At 45.6% G+C, this 17,789-nt stretch overlaps 1 protein-coding gene across 2 annotated transcripts in view; it reads right to left on the reverse strand.

The window, feature by feature from the left end:
* sec22c (SEC22 homolog C, vesicle trafficking protein) overlaps positions 1–16,248 on the reverse strand; it is a 41,917-nt gene extending 25,669 nt beyond the window's left edge. For both annotated transcript variants that reach the window (XM_041183308.1, XM_041183309.1), the window contains exon 1: positions 15,925–16,248. The gene's annotated coding sequence lies outside the window, so the exon portion shown is untranslated. The remainder of the gene's footprint in view (positions 1–15,924) is intronic.
* Between the last annotated feature and the right edge of the window lie 1,541 nt (positions 16,249–17,789).

Here is a 17,789-nt window from a genome sequence, read left to right on the forward strand (position 1 = left end):
TGCCCCAAAAGGAATATAAAAGAAGTAGGAAAACATTCTCGGGGCAATTAATCAGCGAAGAATAGTCTGTCCTGTACAGGTGTTTAATATAACATGGCACATCTCTAGTAAGGTGGCCTATGCGTAACTATCGTGTAAGGCTGGAGTTGCGACTTGTGGAAATGGAACCAGTCATTCCTAAATAGATTATATCCTATACACATAACCATTGTTGGAGGTTTCCCTAGAAGTTGAAGACCATGCTAATTGAAACCTTCATGCATGCTTGCAACAAGAGACAAAAAAAAAGATTTAATGACAAATGTATAACTGACATTGCCGACATTTGTGTGCCAGTAAAGCATAAAAGTGGACACTGTCAGTTTTAATTGTGAGGACCAATCACTATCACAGTTACAGTTTGACCTGTGAAACAGATTCTATTGTCAATTTGTACGTGTACAGCACTGGAGTGAATTGAGGGCACTTACGCCTCTGTCACTTGGGGTGGGAGAATTTTAAGCTGATAAATTGAAGGTACTTTTGATTCATCAATGTGCAGCACATACTTCTCCTGCTGCTGGCTGTATTAGGAAATATAAACGCAGAACCCCAGCTTGATTCAGCTCCAGCGCTACTAACCCAGAGAACTACTGCCAAATTTACACTGCATGGTATCTGAAGGAATTTCTTGATTCAGAGAGTGGTGAGTTTATGGAATTCTCAATCACAGAGGGCTCTGGAGATCTCAAAGCAGAGGGTGATAGATTTCTAGGTACTAATGACATCAAGGGATATAGGGATAGTGCCACAAGATGGTGTTGCAGTGCAAGATCAGCCATGATTTAGTTGAATGGTGGAGCAGGTTTGAGGGGCCGAATGGCCTACTCCTGCTCCCATGTTCCTATATTCCCTAGGTGCACCAGGTGAGAAGAGACAAATGGAGGCAGCATAATGCCAGGAGTCTGTTCTGCACTGTCTTCTGAAAATATGAACAATAAAGTAAAAAAGTCTTTGAGTATCATGCAAGAAGCTTGCCTGCCAATTTTGGTAATCACGAGTTGACAGCAAGCTGTTCAACTTGGCAAGACAGCACGCCAAGACCAAAGGGTGAAATGCCCGTTTTTAAAAATTCATTCATGAAATGTGGCTTTCGCTGGCTGGGCCAGCATTTATTGCCCATCCCTAGTCGCCCTTGAGAAGGTGGTGGTGAGCTGACTTCTTGAACTGCTGAGTCCATGTGGTGTGGGTACATCCACAGTGCTGTTAGGAAAGGAGTTCCAGGATTTTGACCCAGCGGCAGTGAAGGAACGGCGCTATATTTCCTAGTCAGGATGGTGAGTGATTTGGAGGGGGAATTTCAGGTGGTGGTGGTTCCCATCTATCTGCTGCCCTTGTCCTTCTAGATGGTAGTGGTTGTGGGTTTGGAAGGTGTTGTCGAAGGAGCCTTGGTGAATTCCTGCAGTGCATCTTGTAGATGGTATACACTGCTGCCACTGTGCATCGGTGGTGGAGGGAGTGAATATTTGTGGATGTGGTGCCAATCAAGCAGACTGCTTTGTCCCGGACAGTGTCCAGCTTCTTCAGTGATGTGGGAGCTGCACTCATCCAAGCAAGTGGGGAGTATTCCATCACACTCCTGACTTGTGCCTTATAAATGGGACAGGCTTTGAGGAGTCAGGAGGTGGGTTACTCGTCACACAATTCCTAGTCTCTGACCTGTTCTTGTATTTATATGGTTAGTCCAGTTCAGTTTCTGGTCAATGGTAACCCCAGGATGTTGATAGTGGGGGATTCAGTGATGGTAATGCCTTTGAACATCAAGGGGCGATGATTAGATTCTCTCTTGTTGGAGATGGTCATTGCCTGACACTTTTGTGGCGCAAATGATACTTGCTGCTTGTCAGTCCAAGCCTGGGTATTGTCCAGGTCTTGCTGCATTTGGACATGGACTGCTTCAGTATCTGAGGAGTCGCGAATGGTGCTGAACATTGTGCAATCATCAGTGAACATCCCCATTTCTGACCTTATGTTGGAAGGAAGGTCATTGATGAAGCAGCTGAAGATGGTTAGGCCAAGGTCACTACCCTGAGGAACTCCTGCAGTGATGTCCTGGGACTGAGATGACTGACCTCCAACAACCACAACCATCTTCCTTCCAAAACTTCAGTTTTGCTAGGGCTCCTTGATGCCACGCTCTGTCAAATGTTGCTTTGATGTCAAAGGCAGTCACTCTCACTTCATTTCTGGAGTTCAGCTTTTTTGTCCATGTTTGAACCAAGGCTGTAATGAGGTTAGTTGAGTGACCCTGGCGGAACCCAAACTAGGTGTCAGTGAACAGGTAATTGCTAAACATTTGCTGCTTGATAATACTGTTGATGACCCCTTCCATTACTTCACTAATGATCGAAAGTAGACTGATGGGACAGTAATTGGCCAGGTTGGATTTGTCCTGCTTTTTGCATACACAACATACCTAGGCAATTTTCCACATAGCCAGGTAGATGCCAGTATTGTAGCTGTACTGGAACAGATTGGCTAGCGGCGCAGCAAGTTCTGGAGCACAAGTCTTCAGTAGTATTGTCAGAATACTGTCAGGGCCCATAGCCTTTGCAGTATCCAGGCCTTCAGCCGTTTCTTGACATCAAGTGGAGTGAATGGAATTGGCTGAAGACTGGCATCTGTGATGCTGGGGACCTCTGGAGGTGGCCCAGATGGATCATTCACTCCGCACTTCTAGCTGAAGATTGTAGCAAATGCTTCAGCCTTATCTTTTGCACTGATGTGCTGGGCTCCTCCATCATTGAGGATGGGGATGTTTGAGGAGCCTCCTCCTCCAGTGAGTTGTTTAATTGTCCACCACTATTCACGACTGGATGTGGCAGGACTGCAGAGCTTAGATCTGATCTGTTGGTTGTGGGATCGCTTAGCCCTGTCTATCACTTGCTGCTTATGATGTTTGGCACGCAAGTAGTCCTGTGTTATAGCTTCACCAGGTTGACAACTCATTTTTAGGTATGCTCATGGCATGCGCTCCTGCACTTTTCATTGAACCGGAGTTGATCCCCTGGCTTGATGGTAATGGTAGAGTGGGGACATGCCGGGCCATGAGGTTACAGATTGTCTTCAAGTACAATTCTGTTGCTGCTGAAGGCCCACAGCGCCTCTTGGAAGCCCAGTCTTGAGTTGCTAGGCTTCATCTCCACAATGACTGTGCGGTGGTCGCTCCTACTGATAGTGTCAGGTGCATCTGCAGCAAGTATGTTTTTCCCTCTTGTTGCTTCCCTCACCACCTGCTGTAGACCCAGTCTAGCAGTTATGTTGTTTAGGACTTGCCAGCTTGGTCAGTAATGGTGCTGCCAATCCACTCTTGGTGGTGGGCCTTGAAGTCCCCCACCCAGAGTACAATCTCCGCCCTTGCCACCCTCAGTGCTTCCTCCAAGTGGTGCTCAACATGGAGGAGAACTGATTCATCAGCTGAGGGAGGGTGGTATGTGGTAATCAGCAGGAGGTTTCCTTGATGCCATGAGACTTAATGGGGTCTGGCGTCGATGTTCAGGACTTCAAAGGCAACTCTCTCCCGACTGTATACCACTGTGCCGCCACCTCTGCTGAATATGTCCTGCCAGTGGGGCAGGACATACCCAGGTATAGTGATTGTGGTGTCTGGGACATTCTCTGTAAGATATGATTCTGTGAGTATGACTATGTCAGGCTGTTGCTTGACAGCACTGCCAATTTTGGCACATGATGCCATGAGACTTCACGGGGTCTGGAGTCGATGTTGAGGACTCCCAAGACAACTCCCTCCCGATTGTATAGTACTGTGCCACCACCTCTGCCGGGATAGTGAAGGTGGTGTAAGGTATAATTCCATGAGGAATCTGTGAGACAGCTCTCCCAATTTTCTAGCCCCCAGATGTTAGTAAGGAGGACTTTGCAGGGTCGACAGGGCTGAGATTGCCATTGTTGTTTCCGGTTCCTAGGTCAATGCCAGGTGGTACGTCCGGTTTCATTCCTCTTTTAGTGACTTTGTAGCAGTTTGTTACAACTGAGTGGTTGCTAGGCCATTTCAGAGTCACGTGTGGTCTAGACCAGGTAAGGACAATAGATTTCCTTCGTGAACCAGATAGGTTTTTACAACAATCTACAATGGTCATTGTTCGACTTTTAATTCAGATTTTTATTAAATTCAAATTCTACCATCTGCCGTGGAGGGATTCGAACCCAGGTCCCCAGAACATTACCCTGGGTCTTTGGACTACTTGTCCAGCGACAATACCACTACGCCATCACCTGCCCTTGGTCCATGAATTGCTGTTTCCCGATGATGCTGCACTGGCACCCCATGCTCTAGCTCACTTGCAGATCACTCCTGGGTCTGTAAAGAGTTTAGGCTGAAAATCAGCATCAGGAAGACCAAAGTTACGGGCCAAATGTAGAGGCTCCACTTTCCATCAAATCGACAACCTCACTCTGGAGGTTGTCGACGGCTTCACATGCCTTGGGTCAACAATTACCAGCAACCTGTCCCTTGATGCCAAAATCAGCACCAGGATTGCCAAGGCCATAGCTGTCATGTCAAGGTTAAGAAGTCAAGTGTGGACCAACAGCAATCTAGCCAAAAAATACAAAGCTCTGTGTGTATCAAGCTTGCATTCTCAGCACCCTCCTTTATAGTAACAAAGCATGGACAACTCATGCAAGCCAAGGAAAGTGACAGAACAGCTTCCACTTTCACTGCCTCGAATGAATATTGGGCATCTCCTAGCAAGAATATGGAAGTACACCAGCATGCATGGATTCCTAGCATGTTTGCTCTCGAGTCAGCGGTGACACTGTCGACTGGGTCACGTGTGCCGAATGGATGACGGCCGTATCGTCAAAGACATGCTCTATGGCGAGCTTCTAATCAGCACAAGACCATCAGGCCACCCACATCTAGGGTACAAGGATGTCTGCAAGCAAGACTTCAAGTCAACCGGGATCGGAGTCAATGCATGGGAATTCCACGCTACTGGCTGGAGTGCCTGGAGATAAGTAGTCAGGAAGGGCATGGAAAAAGCAGAGGATGAAAGAAGTGACCAGATGGCAGAAAAGAGAGCCCACCGAATGGAAAAAACATCAGTCGACCTTTGGCCATCACTATTCGTCTGTGTCAGGTAGGGAAGGGACTGCCACTCACGAATCAGCCTCTACAGCCACAACAGACAACATTCAATCCAGAAGTGACGTACACCCTTGGGTGCAGCACATCAACACCCGGGATAGACGGGCACCATCAGCAATCAAGAGCTCAGGTTCAGCCAAAGACTGTAAAACTGTTCATTACAACTCAGATTTCCTGCCTCTGTGATGTTTAGAAATTACTTTAAGCTAACAGAGATCATTATCTAATGAAATCAGCTTAACGTACAAACCTTTAACCTGTGAACATTGTACTTGTGGCAACAGTCAATCAAACTGGCTGTTTTCCAAGACTACCTGAAGAACATATACACTGGGCTCATTTGCTTGCCCTTTAGAAGCAAATTGTTGCAAAAACCAGCAATGTTCTTTTGCATCTATTTTGTTTTGTGTCTGTTCCCACTTCTCATAATTATTTGAATATGTCTCATTAAGCAGCGAATGCTAACTTGACCGAGTAAAATGGATTCTCGGGGAGTCACCGCACCTTGAGAACTATTTATTTAGTTTGTCGCTGTACTCTTCAGAAGCTAAGTGTTGCTACATTATGAGTCTGACAGCTCCTCAAGTGTCCATTCTTCATTGACACATCTATCCTTGATGAGTTACAGTGGGTATGATCATCACAGCTGACTGAGCATCCCACCCCACCTAACCACTGTACACACAGTGATCAGAAGGTGGAGCCAATTATGTCTTTTCCTATATCCTGGGTTCAAGAATGCTGAAAGCGCTTGCAACATCGCAATTACTGCCCAGCTAACTCAACAGACTTGGGGCTTCACAGCCTGTCTGGCTTAAAGATTCGCGCACACTTGATTCTGAACCACCCAGAGCTAAAAGACGGCGACAACAGATATTCATGCAGGCCCCACTTTCACAGCGATCCTTTGGTGGGGACTATTTAAACTGACAACTTTCAGAGTAAACAGAAATATATACATTTTTAAAGAGCATGTTTCTTTGAAACTAATTTTTCAATAAATGTTGAAAAGGAGCTTTTTTCTAAACGGTTCCTTCCGCAGTGAAATTTTCCCGTAATTCTGAACTTGCAACAAAATACATCTTGCTCAGTGTTCTGTCACTCACTGAAATGTTGCGCACAGAGCAGCAGGACAATAGCAGCATAGAACTTAAAGTGGACTATGTAGCTGGAACGAAACACCAGGCATGGTTGATGACAATGCTGCCACTACCTTAAGTTCTCCGTTTAATGTCCAATACGAATCAATAACACCCTTGTTTTGCCACTAAAACTGAGACATTCACAACTTATTGAATTAGGAGAATATTAGTACCTGACAGTTACCCCATGTGCAGTCGCAAGTGAGATCACTGTCATGCCCTGTAGCACTTTCCAGATTGATAACGTCAGAATGCTTACCCTACTTGTGTTGCAATTTTGGACCTGCACTGCCAAATGTCCACAACTCAAAGTGGAAGCCTGTTCTGCCTCTGTTTTGCATTAATTCCGATGTCCCGGTTTAAAAGCCTGCTTGTTAAAAGCAACAAGAGAGCAGTCGTTCTGTCAAGAACTCACCTGCTTTGATGTTTTCATCTGTTTCTCGCTGGAAAATTCAATGTAAATTAGGGGCAAGTTGTTAATTGGAGCTCATCAAGATGAAGAATTATTGCGCTAGGGAACAGAACTCTTCCTATTTCAGGTGCTACGTATCAGTCAAGCTTAGCAATTACTAGAAATATAAGCATTTTTTAATGCTTCATGATGCCAGAGGTTTATCTGTGTTTACATTTCAATTTTACCACTCACTTGAACATAAAACTAGGTCCTCAGTTTAATTGTCAGAGGACACAACTTGCATAGGGTGGATGGTACATTAGAAAACAGTCTGTGAAACCAGTGGACCTGAACTTCCGCAGTATGGCAATCAGCGTCGGATTGCCACTCCACACCCAATTACTCACCGCAATTTTTCTTCGATTCTATCTCACCCTACCTTCCGACTCAGGCCGGGCGAGATCCAGGCAGTGCAGCGCTCCCCCGGGGCCCAGCATCGAAGTCCAGGAGGGTCAAAGCGGAGGAGGCTACGCCCTTTTTTTTTTACAGCACTAGCTGCCATAAACCACGTCAAGTTTAAGGGTCCAGTGAAATTTAAAGGACCCTTTAAAAGGACAGGTCAGGGACAAATTAAGTGTCAAAGGTAAGTGGGTAGGTTGGGTCCGGTCGGGTCTGGCAGGGGGAGGGGGAAGGTGGGGATGAGAGTTGGGCCTGCTGGGCAGGGGCCATGGGGGAAGAGGAGGAGGCCCTTGGGAGAGTAGTCAATAAGAGGTGGGGGGGGTAGTCCCCTGGGGGGTTCCAGATTGTAGCGGTAGTCCTGTGGAGGGAGGGGGTAGTCGAGGAGAGGGGGGAGTCCCCTTGGGGTTCAGGGGTGTGGAGGAAGTTCCACGCTGGGGTCACTCTGGGTCTGTACAATAGTTATCCAGAAGTTAGAAGTGGTTTTACTCCTTCTAACTTTTCCTGGATAACTAATGTATCCCAGTTGGAACCAACCGATGTTAAATCGCATTTTCGGATGGTTCCCAGTGCAGGGCAATTGCCCATCACAAATATGCACTTCTAGGCAATTGCGTGCAAACCTTAACTGTGAACATCCTGAAGGGATTTCCCCAGCGTACCTTTGGGGTACCCCCAATGCATTGCTGGGGAGCTTGGATATTATGGCCCATTATTTCAGTGAGCAAATAGTCAATCTGGAACAGGGTCCCAAGAGGCAGCAGGATAAAATTTAATTCAGCTGCGGAGCCAGGACAGGAAGAAGGACAGCAAATAATTACCTTTTGGTCTCTCAGGGAATGAAGGGATATGGGGAACAGGCAGGAAACTTGAGTTGAAGCCCAAGATCAGCCATGGTCCTATTAAAGGGCACAGCAGGTTTGATGGGTCATATGGTCTACTCCTGCTGTAGTTTCTATGTTCATATGGACAGAGATCAAAACTCCACTAAAGCCCTCCACAATTGAAACAAGACTTCCTTATTCTTATACTCCAACTCACTTGCAAAAAAGACCAAGATATCATTTGCCTTCCTAATTGTTTGGGGTATCTGCATATTAACTTTCTGTATTTCATATACAAAGATACCTAAATCTCTTTGAACACCACAATTAATAGCTTCTCACCATTTGAAAAAATGTTGTTTTCCTATTTTCCTAGCAAAGAGAATAACCTCACATTTCTCCTCAATATAGTCCATCTGCCACCTTCTTGCCCACTCATTTAACATATCTAAAGATAAACATATATAAAGAAATATATAACATATCTATTTGAGGACACATTATAACCACCTTACTTTCCCAAAAAAGCTTTGTATCAGTATCAAACTTGGATACATTCCACTCAGTCCCTTCATCTAAGTCATTAACGTAGATTGCAATTGCCCGAGACTGAGGCTCCAGGACTGGGCCTTACTAGCCTGCCAACCTGAAAAATGACTTGTTTATTCCTCCTCTCTGTTTTCTGTCCTTTAACCAATCCTCAATGCATGCCGATGTATCACCTCCAACTTCATGAGAACCTATCTTGTGCAATAGCTTTTTGTGTGGCACCTTATCTTTTGGAAATCCAAATATATCATATCCAGTGTTTCCCTTTTATGTACCTGCTCCTAACTGTGGACAGCATTCCTTTTTTACAAAATCCGAGATTTCTTCTAAGCAACATATTAAACAAACAAACACAGCAAAGGGCAAGAGAACTCTCAGTACACAAGATCAATGCCCCTAAATTCTCAATTCATCAAATCCCCGAAGAGAAATATAGTAAAGATTCTCCTTAACCCCATGAAGTATTTAGCTAGATGCCAGAATACTTATCAAATCTGATACAGCATCTTTCATGACCTCAGAATGTCCTAAAATACTTTACAACCAATGAAGTAGGTTGGAGATGTAGTCATTGTTTTAATGCGGGAAACAGAAAGTCAGTTCACACACAGCAAGCTCCCACAAACAGCAGTGAAATAAATGACAGGACATTGGTTATTGATGAAGGGATAAATATTGTGCAGATTGCCAGGGAGAATTGTCTCACCCTTCTTCAAAATAGTTTAATGGTACACCAGTGGGAGGCAGCAAATGAGGCCTCGGTTTAATAACACGTCTGAAAGTTAGTGCAGCGCTCCCTCACTACTCGCCGACAGTGTCAGCCTAGATTACATGCTCAGGTCTATAAAGTGAAATAACTTTTTGATTCAGAGGGGAAGTGCTACCACTGAGCAACATCTGTTGTTCTCATCTCTGGGGGAGGCGGTGACTTGGTGGTATTGTCACTGGACTACTAATCCAGAGACCCAGGGTAATGCTCTGGGTATTGGGGTTCGAATCCCACCACGACAGATGTTGAAATTTGAATTCAATAAAAATCTGGAATTAAAAGTCTTATGACGACCATGAAACCATTGTCGATTGTCGTAAAAACCCATCTAAGTCACTAATGTCTTTTAGGAAAGGAAATCTGCCATCCTTAACTGGTCCACACCCACAGCAATGATTCTTAACTTCCCTCTGAAATGACCTAGCTAGCCATTCAGTTGTATCAAACCGCTATGAAGTCTCAAAGGAATGAAATCACTTGGCATCAACCTAGGCACAGAAACGACAACAGCAAACTCAGCCCTATAGACCCTGCAAAGTCCTCCTTACTAACATCTGGAGGTTTGTGCCAAAATTGGGAGAGCTGACTCACAGACTAGTCAAGCAACAACCTGACATAGTCATCCTCATGGAATCATACCTTACAGATGATGTCCCAGACACCACCATCACTATCTCTGGGTATGTCCTGTCCCACCAGTAGCAGAGGTGGCAGCACAGTGGTATACACAGTAGGGAGGGAGTTGCCCTGGGAGTGCTCAACATCAACTCCGGGCCCCATGAAGTCTCATGGCATCAGGTCAAACATGGGCAAGGAAAACTCCTGCTGATTACCACGTACCGCCCTCCCTCAGCTGATGAATCAGGGCTCCTCCATGTTGAGCACCACTTGGAAGAAGCACTGACGGTGGCAAGGGCGCAGAATGTACTCTGGGTGTGGGACTTCAGCGTCCATTTCCTAGAGTGGCTTGGTAGCACCACTATTGACTGAGCCCTAAAAGACAGAACTGCTAGACTGGGTCTGCAGCAGGTGGTGAGGGAACCAAAAAGAGGGAAAAACACACTTGGCCTCATCCTCATCAATCTGCCTGCCGAAGAAGCATCTGTAGGAGTATCGGTAGGAGTCAGCACAGTCCTTGTGGAGGCGAAGTCCTAATTTCACATTGAGAATACCCTCCATCGTGTTGTGTGGCACTGCAATCGTGCTAAATGAGATAGATTTCCAACAGATCTAGCAACTCAAGGCTGGGCAACCATAAGGCACTGTGGGCCATCAGCAACAGCAGAATTGTACTCAACCACAATCTGTAACCTCATGGCCTGGCATATCCCCCACTCTACCATTACCACCAAGCCAGGGGATCAACCCTGGTTCAAAGAAGAATGCAGGAGGGAATGCCAGGAGCAACACTAGACATAGCTAAAAATGAAGTGTCAACCTGGTGAAGCTAGAACACAGGACTGCTTTTGTGCCAAACAGCATAAGCGGCTAAGTGATTCCACAACCAAAGATCAGATCTAAACTCTACAGTCTTGCCGCACCCAGTTGTGAATGTTAAACAACTCACTGGAGGAAGAGGCTCCACAAACATCCCCATCCTCAATGATGGGGAGCCCAGCCCGTCAGTGTAAAAGATTAGGCTGAAGCATTCGCAACAATCTTCAGCCAGAAGTGCCAAGTGGATGATCCATCTCAGCTTCCTCCGGAGGTCCCCAGCATCATAGATGCCAGTCTTCAGCTAATTCAATTTACTCCATGTGATATCAAGAGACAGCTAAAGGCACTGGATGCTGCAAAGGCTATGGGCCCTGATAATATTCCGGCAATAAGACTGAAGACTCCAGAACTTGCTGCACCCCTAGCGAAGCTGTTCCAGTACAGTTACACCACTGGCATCTACCTGGCTATTGGGAAAATTGCCCAGGTGTGTCCTGTATACAAAAATCAGGACAAATCCAAGCCGGCCAATTACTGCCCCATCAGACTACTCCCAATCATGAGTAAAGTGATGGAAGAGGTAATCAACAGTGCTATCAAGCAGCACTTGCTTAGCAATAACCTACTCACTGGCACTCAGTTTGGATTCCGCCAGAGTCACTCAGCTCCTGATCTCATTACAGCCTTCGTTCAAATATGGACAAAAAAGCTGAACTCCAGAGGTGAGGTGAGAGTGGCTGCCCTTGACATCAAGGCTGCATTGTGTGGCATCAAGGAGCCCGAGCAGAGCTAGAATCAAGGGTAATCAGAGGGAAAACCCTCCTCTGGTCAGTGTCATACCTAGCAGAAAGGAAGATGGTTGTGGTTGTTGGAGGTCAGACATCTCAGCTCCAGGACATCACTGCAGGAGTTCCTTAGGATAGTGTCCTCAGCCCAGCTATCTTCAGCTGCTTCAACAATGACCTTCCTTCCAACAAAAGGTCAGAAGTGGGGATGTTCACTGATGATTGCACAATGTTCAGCACCATTCATAGCTCCTCAGGTACTGAAGAAGTCCATGTCCAAATGTAGCAAGATCTGGACAATATCCAGGCTTGGGCTGACAAGTGGGAAGCAACATTCATGCCACAGAAGTGCCAGGCAATGACCATCTCCAACAAGAGAGAATCTAACTATCACCCAATGACATTCAATGGCATTACCATCGCTGAATCCCCCACTATCAACATCCTGGGGGTCTCCATTGATCAGAAACTGAACTGGACTAGCCATATAAATACTGTGGCTACAAGAGCAGGTCAGAGGCTTGGCATCCTGCGGCAAGTAACTCACCTCCTGACTCCCCAAAGCCACCATCTACAAGGCACAAGTCAGGAGTGTGATGGAGTACTCTCCCCTTGCCTGGAAGAATGCTACTCCAACAGCACTCAAGAAGCTTTATACCATCCAGGACAAAGCAGCCTGCTTGATTGGCACTCCATCTTCAAATATTCACTTCCTCCACCATCATCGCACAGTGGCAACAGTGTGTACCATCTACAAGATGCACTGCAGAAACACACCAAGGCTCCTTGGACATCGTCCTCCAACCCCACGACCACTACCATTTAGAAGGACAAGGACAGCAGATTCATGGGGCCACCACCACCTGGAAGTTCCCCTCCAAGTCCGCTCACCATCCTGACTTGGAAATATACCACCGTTCCTTCACTGTCGCTGGGTCAAAATCCTGGAACACCCTCACAGCAGCACTGTGGATGTGCCTATACCACATGGATTGCAGCGGTTCAAGAAAGCAGCTCATCATGACCTTCTCAAGGGCAATTAGGGATGGGCAATAAATGCTGGCCTAACCAATGAGCCCACATCCCGTAAATGATTTTTAAAAATATCATCAGAACAAGAAGTATCATGTTACACTAGATTATTGGAAACTTGCAATTATTATGTGACAATCATGAAGAATACTCTCCTCGAAACACTCCTCTCTCCGTGCACTCTACTCCTTTGATCACCACAGCAGCTTTCAGGAGAGGCTGCTCTGCTTTAAAGGTTTTAGACTCCCTTTTGTTCCACAAGCTATAAAACCACTAAAAATCATTTCTCATCACAATTATATAAGTCATATCCGGAGTCAATACAGTATTCTGTGCCACTAAGACAATAACGCGGCTGCATATTGTACTGGAATGTCAGTCCAGATTTGCACTCAAGTCTCTGGAGTGAGATTTCAAGTATAAAATCTCAGCTGACACTCCAGTGCAGCACTGAATGAGAGCTGCATGGTCAGAGGAGCCATTACATTCAAACGTTCAAACAAGGAGCAGGAGTAGGCCATTTAGCCCCTCAAGCCTGCTCTGCCATTCAATAAGATCATGACTAATCTGATTGTAACCTCAATTCTGCATCCCGCCTACCCCCAATAATCTATCGCCCCCTTGCTTGTCAAGAATCTACCCACCTCTGCTTTAAAAATATTCAAAGACTCTGTTTCCAACACCTTTTCAGGAAGAGAGTTCCAAAGACTCATGACTTTCAGAGAAAAAATCTCACCTCATCTATGATTTAATTGAGTGACCGTTATTTTTAAACAGTGATCCCCAGTTCTAGATTCAAAAGGAAACATTCTCTCCACATCCACCTGAGAAGACCCCTCAGGATCTTATATGTTTCAATCAAGTTACCTCTTACTCCTCTCGAATCTTACTTTTCTAAACTCCAGTGGATACAAGCCTAGCCTGTCCAACCTTTCCTCATAAGACAATCCACCCATTTCAGGTATTAGTCTGGTAAACCTTCTCTGAACTGCTTCTAATGCATTTACTTCCTTCCTTAAATAAGGTGACCAATACTGTACACAGTACTCCAAATGTGGTCACGTTAGTGCCCTGCACAACTGAAGCATAACCTCCCTACCTTTGTATTCAATTCCCCTCGCAATAAATGATAACATTCTATTAGCTTTCCCAATTATTTGCTGCACTTGCATACTAGCCTTTTGCAATTCATGCACTAAGTCACCCAGATCCCACTGCACCTCAGAGCTCTGCAATCTCTCACCATTTAGATAATATGCTTCTTTTTTATTCTTCCTACCAAAATGGACAATTTCACATTTTCCCGCATTATATCCCATTTGCCCACATTATACTCCATTTGCCAGATCTTTGCCCAATCACTTAACCTATCTATATTTTTCTGTGGCCTCCTTACGTCCCCTTCACAACTTACTTTCCCACCTATCTTTGTGTCATCAGCAAACCATTCCATCCATCCCTTCATCCAAGTCATTTATATAAATTGTAAACAGTTGAGGTCCCAGCGCTGATCCCTGTGGCACACTAATTGTCACATCTTGCCAACCTGAAAAAGACCCATTTATGCCTACTCTGCTTCCTGTTAGCCAGCCAATCTTCTATCCATGCCAATATGTTACTCCTTATACCATGAGCTTTCATTTTACACAATAGCCTCTGATGTGGCACTTTATCAAATATCTTCTGGAAATCCAAGTGCAGTACATCCACCGGCTCCCCTTTGTCCACAGCACGTTACTTCCTCAAAGAACTCCAATAAGTTGGCTAAACATGATTTCCTTTTCACAAAACCATGTTGACTCTGCCTGATTATCTTGAACTTATCCAAGTGCTCTATCGCTTCTTTAATAATAGCATCTAACATTTTCCCTATGACAAATGTTAAGCTAAATGGCCTGTAGTTTCCCATTTTCTATCTTCCCCCCTTTTTGAATAGTGGAGATACATTTGCTATCTTCCAACCTAATGGGGCCTTCAAGTGAATTTTGGAAAATTAAAAACAATGCGTCAACTATCTCACTAGCCACTTCTTTTAAGACCCGGGCATTGGCAGCCTGCAGCTCCAACAATTTACTCAGTACCACTTCCCTGGAGATTGTAATTTTCCTGAGATCCTCCCTCCCTTCCACATTCTAATTTATAGCTGCTTCTGGGATGTTACTTGTATCTCTATGCAAAATACCTGTTCAGATAAGATCTTATAGAATCACCGACATTTACATCACAAGAGGTCATTCAGCTCACGATAAAAAAGACTTGCACTTCCATACGCCTTTCAAAATCTCATGTCATCCCAAAACACTTTACAGCAAATGAGGACTTTTTGAAGTGTAATCACTGTTGTAACATAGGAAGCACAGTAGCCAATTTGCACACAGCAAGCCCCCACAAGCAGCAATGCGATAATGACCAGATAATCTGTTTTTGATGTTGATTGAGGAATACATATTGATTAGCACACCAGGGATAACTCCCCTGTCCCTCTTCAAAATAGCACCATGGGATCTGTTACATCCCCCTGAGAGGACAGATAGGGCCTTGGTCTAAGGTCTCGCCTGAAAGACGAGAACAGTGCAGCACTCCCTCAGTATCGTACTAGGACTGTCTGCCCAGGATATTTGTGCTCAGATCCTGAAGTAGGAATTGAACTCAACACTTTCCAAGTTGGAGGCAAGAGTGTTACCGACTGAGTCACAGCTGACAGACAAAAATGTGCGTGTCACCTCAGGTGGGCAGAAAAAATTCCATGGGATTTGCACTATTCAGAGAAAAGGTGGGAGGGTACGCACAGATGCAATGGCCACTTGTTTATCCCTCAACCGGCATCAATAAAGCAGATTATCTGATTATTATCACATTGCTGCTTGCCATGCAAAAAGTGCTGTCACGTTTCCTGCAACAGTGACTACACTTCCAAACTGCTTCACTGAAGCTCATTGGGGACATCCTGAGATTGTGATGGGGGCTATATCAATGCAAGTTCCTTTGCACTGATCACTTTCAGGCTTTTCTGTCCAACCCCCTTTTTACTTGGAAAAACTCAGCAGGTCTGGCAGCATCGGCGGAGAAGAAAAGAGTTGACGTTTCGAGTCCTCATGACCCTTCGACAGAGCTGTTCTGTCGAAGGGTCATGAGGACTCGAAACGTCAACTCTTTTCTTCTCCGCCGATGCTGCCAGACCTGCTGAGTTTTTCCAGGTAATTCTGTTTTTGTTTTGGATTTCCAGCATCCGCAGTTTTTTTGTTTTTACCCCTTTTTACTTCCTCGCTTCGCATATAAACACCCGAAAATATTTAATCTTATCGATTTTAGGACACTTATAAAGCGGACATTTCAAATCATCACATTTGCCAGTGAAACAAACTGATGTGGTTCGATAAATCTCACCTTTGCCTTCTTATTGATGGCCCACTGAGGTTGCGCATGGGCAGTATGGTGTGCTGACATTGCGCAGGCGCCACTCGCCGCGCGGCATGCCGGAGGTTGTAGTTCCTCTCGGTTGACAGCGAGTTGAGGGGGCCGCTCCCGCCCGATTCTCTCGGGGAAAGAGAGGAAGGAGAAAGACTGAACGCACCCGCTCGAACCAAATCACATCGGGCTTGGTCACAGTGCTCCTTACAAGGTTCTTTTTTTTTTAATCCTTGAACGGTATATTCCCACCGTGAGCATAAGCTATCCTGCCTTCCTAAACGTTCATCGCACCAAAACAAACATGGCTATTTTTTTTCCTTCGCGGGCTCGCGAGAGGAGGAGGTGGGCACGTGACCATGGGAGGTCCCGCGCCACATTTCGCGAGATCTAATTGTCTCCGCCCCGCCCTGCACGACGTGACTTTTCCGTGGGAGCTGAGCGTGCGCCCTGAAAGTGAGCGGGAAATTTAAAAATAGGGAGGTTTGTGGCGAGGGGGAGGGGCTGTATGGATGGGTAAAGCACCATTGGAATTGTCATCATTGTGTCCTCAGAAAGAGTGAGAATGTTCATCTGGAAGAGGGTGAGCTTCAGTCAGACTGAAGAGGGGATAAAAGCAAATACTGCGCACGCTGGAAATCTGAAACAAAAACAAAAACACCTGGAAAAACTCCAGGTCTGACAGCATCTGCGGAGAGGGACATGGTTAACGTTTCGAGTTCGTATGACTCTTCAACAGAACTAAGGAAAAATAGAAACGTGGTGAAATATAAGCTGGTTAAGGGGGTGATGGGACAGGTAGAGCTGGATAGAGGGCCAGTGATAGGTGGAGGCAAAGAAGAGATTGCCGAAGATGTCATAGACAAAAGGACAAAGGGGTGTTGACGGTGGTGATATTATCTAAGGAATGTGATAATGGTGACTTTAAGGGTAGAAAGCTAGTGGCAGATGGCCCTAGTGGGGGTGGGAAGAAGGGTTGGAAATGGGCTAAAAGGTGGAGATTAAACGATAGGTCGAAATAAATTTAAAAATAGGTGGGAAAAGAAAAATATATTTTAAAAATATAAATTATTGGAAAAAGAGGGATCAGAAAGGGGGTGGGGATGCAGGACAGAGTTCATGAAGTTGTTGAACTCAGTGTTAAGTCCAGAAGGCTGTAGAGTGCCTCGTCGGAAGATGAGGTGCTGTTACTCCAGTTTGTGTTGAGCTTCACTGGAACATTGCAGCAGGCCAAGGACAGACATGTGGGCTTGAGAGCCGGGCAGTGTGTTGAAATGACAAGCGACAGGGAGGTCTGGGTCATGCTTGCGGACAGACTGAAGGTGTTCTGCAAAGCAGTCAGCCTGTATGCGTTTGGTCTCTCCAATGTAGAGGAGACCGCATTGGGAGCAGTGAATGCAGTAGACTAAATTTAGGGACGTGCAAGTGAAATGTTGCTTCACTTGAAAGGAGTATTTGGGCCCTTGGACGGTGAGAAGGGGAGAAATAAAGGGGCAGGTGTTGCACCTTCTGCGGTTGCATGGGAGGGGGTTGAGATGCAGGGGGTGATGGAGGAGTGGACCAGGGTGTCCCAAAATGGGTGTGAGGAGCTGTAGTCAAGGTAGCTGTAGGAGTCAGTAGGCTTGTAATGAATATTGGTGGACAGTTTTATCACCAGAAATTGAGACGGGTCAAGGAAGGGGAGGGAAGTGTCAGTGATGAACCATGTGAAAATGATGGAGGGGTGGAAATTGGAAGCAAAATTAATAAATATATCCAGGTCCAAACGAGAGCATGAAGCGGCACCGAAGCAGTCATCGATGTACCGGAGAAAGAGTTGTGGGAGGGGGCTTCACCAGGACTGG

The sequence above is a fragment of the Carcharodon carcharias genome, chromosome 3 (genome assembly GCF_017639515.1).
Source record: "Carcharodon carcharias isolate sCarCar2 chromosome 3, sCarCar2.pri, whole genome shotgun sequence".
Classification (NCBI taxonomy): domain Eukaryota; kingdom Metazoa; phylum Chordata; class Chondrichthyes; order Lamniformes; family Lamnidae; genus Carcharodon; species Carcharodon carcharias.